The sequence below is a fragment of the Ovis canadensis genome, chromosome 11 (assembly GCF_042477335.2).
Source record: "Ovis canadensis isolate MfBH-ARS-UI-01 breed Bighorn chromosome 11, ARS-UI_OviCan_v2, whole genome shotgun sequence".
NCBI classification, from domain to species: domain Eukaryota; kingdom Metazoa; phylum Chordata; class Mammalia; order Artiodactyla; family Bovidae; genus Ovis; species Ovis canadensis.
Genome location: NC_091255.1, coordinates 64,305,719 through 64,311,565, shown reverse-complemented (window position 1 = coordinate 64,311,565; position 5,847 = coordinate 64,305,719).

Sequence of the window (5,847 nt, the reverse complement as noted above, 5' to 3'; positions counted from 1 at the left end):
TAAGAACTGACTCATTTGAAAAGACCCTGACGCTGGGAAAGATTGAAGGCAGGAGAAGGGGATGACAGAGGATGAGATGGTTGGATGGCATCACCAACTCAATGGACAGGAGTTTGAGTAAACTCTGGGAGTTGGCGATGGACAGGGAGGCCTGGCGTGCTGCAGTCCATGGGGTTGCAAAAAGTCAGACCAAATGAGCGACTGAACTGAAATGATGGCTATAAAACAGGTTTTTTACAAAATGGCCTTATTCATGTATGTGTGCATATATATCTATATTTGTATTTAAAACATTTATCAGTAAAATATTTTTTAAAGAATAAAAAAATTTTAATTCACATTCCCGTAAGGCAACACTTAATTTCCAATCCTTATCCACATGTAAATTTCTTCATATAATTGTAGGAAGTTTTAATTTGGTCTTAAATTTCTAAAAATTTTAAATTATGTGGTAAACATGCTAAAAGATAACAGTTTCTTTTTTATTTTTTAAAAGCATGTATTTGGCTGTGTCCACTCTTAGTTGCAGCACACAGGATCTCTGACCTTCAGTCTTCACTGTGGCAGGCAGGTTCTTTTTTTTTCAGCTGTGGCATGTGGGATCTAGTTCCCTGATCAGGGATCAAACCCCAGCCATGTGCATTAGGTTAGGGTTACCTGGACCACCCTATTTATTATTAATGGTTGTCTGAGGAGGCCTTGCAAATAGCTGAGAAAGGCAAATAAGAAGTGAAAGGCAAAGGAGAAAAGGAAAGTATACCCATCTGAATGTAGAATTCCAAAGAAAAGCAAGGAGAGATTAAAAAAAGCCTTCCTAAGTGAAGAATGCAAAGAAATAGAGGGAAACAATAGAATGGGAAAGACTAGAGATCTCTTCAAGAAAATTAGAGATACCAAGGGAACATTTCATGCAAAGATGGGCTTGACAAAGGACAGAAACAGTATGAACCTAACAGAAGCAGAAGATATTAAGAAGAGGTGGCAACAAGACACAGGAAGTGAAAAGTGAAAGTGAAAGTTGCTCAGTTGTGTCCGACTCTTTGCGACCCTATGGACTGTAGTCCATGGAATTCTCCAGGCCAGAATACTGGAGTGGGTAGCCTTTCCCTTCTCCAGGGGATCTTCCCAACTCAGGGAGCCAACCCAGGTATTGCAGGCGGATTCTATACACTTGGGAAGCAGAAGAACTATACAAAAAAATCTTAATGACCCACATAACCACGATAGTGTGATCACTCACCTAGAGCCAGATATTTTGGAGTGTGAAGTCAAGTGGGCCTTAGGAAGTATCACTATGAACAAAGCTAGAGGTGATGGAATTCCAGATGGGCTATTTCAAATCCTAGAAGATGATGCTGTTAAAGTGCTTCACTCAATATGCCAGCAAATTTGGAAAACAGCAGTGGCCACAGGACTGGAAAAGGTCAGTTTTCATTCCAATCCCAAAGAAGGGCAGTGCCAAAGAATGTTCAAACCATGCACAACTGCACTCAATTCACATGCTATTTATTATTAAATAGTCCCTATTTATTATTACTGATTTTTTTTTTCAAAAAATTTAAAAAGTCTTTACTGATTTTGTTACAATATTGATTCTATTTTATCTTTTGGTCCTTTTGCCATGAGGCATGTGGGATCTTAGCTTCCCAACCAAGAATCAAACCTGCACACTCTGCACTGGAACATGAAGTCTTAGCCACTAGACCGCCAGGGAAACCCCCTATTTATTATCTTTTGGCTCCACCTCAGGGCTTGTGGGTTATTAGCTCCTTGACCAGGGATTGAACCCAGGCCCTAGGCAATAAAATTGCAGAACTGTAACCACTGGACCACCAAAGAATTTCCAAGATAACTTTTTTCCAATGGTGAGAGTAATAATACACATTCTTGTCAGTATATTTTTCTGCATAAATAGTGATAGCTTTTATTATTTTTTTTACAAAATTGAGAAAATTTTTAATTAAACTTTATTGTGGACTTCCCTGTTGGTCCAGTGATTAAGAATCAGCCTGCAAAGGCAGAGGACAGGGGTTCCATCTTTGGTCAGGGAAGATACCACATGCTGAAGGGCAACTAAGCCCAGTTTCAGAAAGCTGAAAGCTGAGCCCATGCACCACAACTACTGAAGACTGGGGCACTCTAGAGTCAGTGCTGTGCAACAAGGGACACCTCCGCAAAGAGGTCTATGCAAAGCAACTATAATAGAATAGCCCCCACTTGCCACAAAAGACCTAGGGCAGCAAAATATTAAATAAATAAATACATAAAATAAATAAGACTTCACTGAATTTTATCTTTATAAACATTTGCTATAATTACCCTTTCCACGCATGCGTGCGTGCTCAATTGTGTCAGACTCTGCGACCCCATGGACTGTAGCCCTCCAGGCTCCTCTGTCCATGGGATTCTCCAGGCAAGAATACTGGAGTGGGTTGCCATTTCCTTCTCCAGGGGATCTTCCCGTCTACCTGCACTGGCAGGTGGATTCTTTACCACCAAGCCACCGGGGAAGTCTTATCTGCTTCCTTTTAATTGCCTCTTAATGACTCCATAATCCTTCTCTAACTGTGAGACATTTCTTACTTCCCCTTTTCTGGTAACTATTCAAATGTCTCAATTGTTTCCTGGAAGTGAATTTATGTGAGGAAAAAGGAGGACTTCCCTGGCGATCCAGTTGTTAACACTTTGCCTTCCAATGCAGGGGGTGCAGGTTTGATCCCTGATCAGGGAGCTGTGATTCTGCATGCCTTGCAGCCAAAACACCAAAACATAAAACAAAAGCAACGTTGTAACAAATTCAATGAAGAATTTTAAAATGGTTCACATAAAAAAAGTTAAAAAAAATTTGACTTTTCCATGTTCTTATCAATCTTTGTAATTCTTCTGAATAGGTGAATATTTCACTGATATTAACCGTACTTACTAAGCTGTTCCTCTCTTCCTGTGGTTGAATATCTATGCCAGTAGCTCTTAAAAGAGGTGATTTTGCCCCCGAGGGGACACTAGGAATATCTAGAGACTTTTTTTCCCCTTCCAGTTTTATTGAGATATAATTGACACAACAGCACTATACAGAATAATGACTTGACTTACATGTATCATGAAATGAGGACCCCAGTAGGTTTACTGAACATCTGTCATAAACATACAAAATTAAAGTAGAAATTGTTTTCCTTGTGATGAGAACTCTGAGGATTTATTCTCATAACAACTTTCATATGTAACATACAGCAGTGTTAATTACATTTGTCATGTTGTATATTACATCCCTAGTACTTACTTTGGAGAAGGCAATGGCACCCCACTCCAGTACTCTTGCCTGGAAAATCCCATGGACGGAGGAGCCTGGAAGGCTGCAGTCCATGGGGTCACTAAGTTGGACATGACTGAGTGACTTCACTTTCACTTTTCGCTTTCATGCATTGGAGAAGGAAATGGCAACCCACTCCAGTGTTGTTGCCTGGAGAATCCCAGGGACGGGGGAGCCCGGTGGGCTGCTGTCTATGGGGTCACACAGAGTCGGACACGACTGAAGTGACTTAGCAACTTAGCAAGTACTTACTTATACCTGGAATTTTGTATCTTTTGACTGTCTTCATCCAGTCCTCACACCTCCATCTTCTAGAGACTTTTTTGGTTGTCACAACTGTCAAGGGTATTATTGGGATCTACTGAATAGAAGAGATTCTGCTCAACAGCCTGCAGTGAACAGGACAGCTCTGTTTTGTCACTCAAGTTACTTTTTTTTCTCAGGTCTTCTTCTGAGGGTGTTTTTTCCTTCTGGTCTTTCATGTTTACCAGAATATATATTTTTTTTTTTGGTCTTATATTGGAAAACAATAGATTATCGGCCTTCCCCTGGTGGCTAATTGGTAAAGAATCCACCTGCAATGCAGGAGATGCAAAAGATGTGGATTCGACCTTGAGTTGGGAAGATTCCCTTGAAGAAGGAAATGGCAACCCCCTCCAGTATTCATGCCTGGGAACTCCCTTGGACAGAGGTGCCTGGCGGGCTACAGTCCAGAGGGTCGAAAAGAGTTGGACATGACTGAGAAACTGTACGCACACAGTTGATTAGCAATGTGTTACTTTCAGGTGTACAAAGTGATTCAGTAGCAAAGTGATTCAGTTATATGTATACATGTATCTATTCCTTTTCAAATTCTTTTCAGAATAATTTTTTTCTGGAGGAAATTAGACATTTCTATCAATGTCTTATTAAGCTTGGCTTTAACTTCACTTCTGATGCTTTAAAAACTTTCAATAGAGCAGCTATAATAGCCAGTTTTTAAAACATGATTTATCTGCTACTGAGAGTTTATTTTACATCTGGAAACTATCAGGCCTCTTTCATCCACTAGGAAATGGATATGACTTTGTAATTTCTCATAGCCACACCAATGGTGTAAAAAACGCTCAGATCAGAGAAACTTTGTGAAACATTTGGAAAATGCAGCAAGACATAGATGGTAGAACACTGTGGAATTTTGTGTGAAACTACATTAAATTTCATCCTATGGATGGCTGACTTCAGAGACACAGATTTGAGTAAAATTGTGATAACCACAGGATTTTTCTCCCTTTACTAAAAAGTGTATACCTCAAAAGAACAAACTATTGGGGTCACAGGGTTTTCCTAACATTCCAAGTCATCTTATTTCTACTATTCAAATAGGTCGTTGAGAATCATCTCAGTGAAGGAAGTGCTTCCCGAAGTAAATTACTTAAAATTTGTCTTTATTTTCATATCGAATTTCTTTTCTAGATAATAAGAGCTGCTACATTTTCAGGCACCGTTTCCAAAGGTTTAAGATATCGAATTAGTTCCAGCTTGTTTAAAAAAAAATGCGCTTATTTGGGAATTTAGAACCAGTAATATTCTCTTCTTTGTATGTCTGCTGCTGCTGCCGCTGCTGCTAAGTCGCTTCAGTCGTGTCCGACTCTGTGCGACCCCAGAGAGGGCAGCCCACCAGGCTCCCCCGTCCCTGGGATTCTCCAGGCAAGAACACTGGAGTGGGTTGCCATTTCCTTCTCCAATGCATGAAAGTGAAAAGTGAAAGTGAAGTCGCTCAGTCGTGTCCAACCCTCAGCGACCCCATGGACTGCAGCCTTCCAGGCTTCTCCGTCCATGGGATTTTCCAGGCAAGAATACTGGAGTGGGGTGCCATTGCCTTCTCCGTCTTTGTATGTGTATACATTTGTAAACATGGCACTCACAAAATAAATAACTCCTTTAGGTCACCGAAGCACTTTTGAGGTTTTCCATAACAAGATCTGGGATTCAAATTCCCTGATTTGATTTTTTCTCCTGCTTTTCTTTGGTGAGATAACAAATCAGTTGTTCAGTCGCTAAGCCGCGTTCGACTCTTGCGACTCCATGAACTGTAGTCCGCCAGGCTCCTCTGTCCATGGGCTTTTCCCAGGCAAGAGTATGAGAGGGTTGCCATTTTCTTCTGTAGGGGATCTTTCCCACCCCGGGATCGAACCCGCGTCTCGGTATTCTTGACCACTGAGCCACCTGGGAAGCCCATAACAAACCAGTATTTGTGTTCAACTGAGCCCAGGGGTCTCCGTTTCCTAGCTGTTTCAGCTGCATCAATCTCGTCCCCCTCACGCCTCTGGAGCCTTTTGGGGTAGGGGCTGGTGACGAATACCTTCGTACACAAGCCCGATGGACCAACGGGGCTCCTGCCACGGAAAAAGCAGCGGCGCCGACGACTGGAGCCTGCAGACCGAGGCGCGGGAAGGAAACCCAGGCTCGCCAGAGGTGGTGAGCTCGCTCCCGCCGGGGCCAAACCGAGAGCTCGCCCTCGACCGCGCACGCGCAGCCGCCTCCCCGCCGCTCCC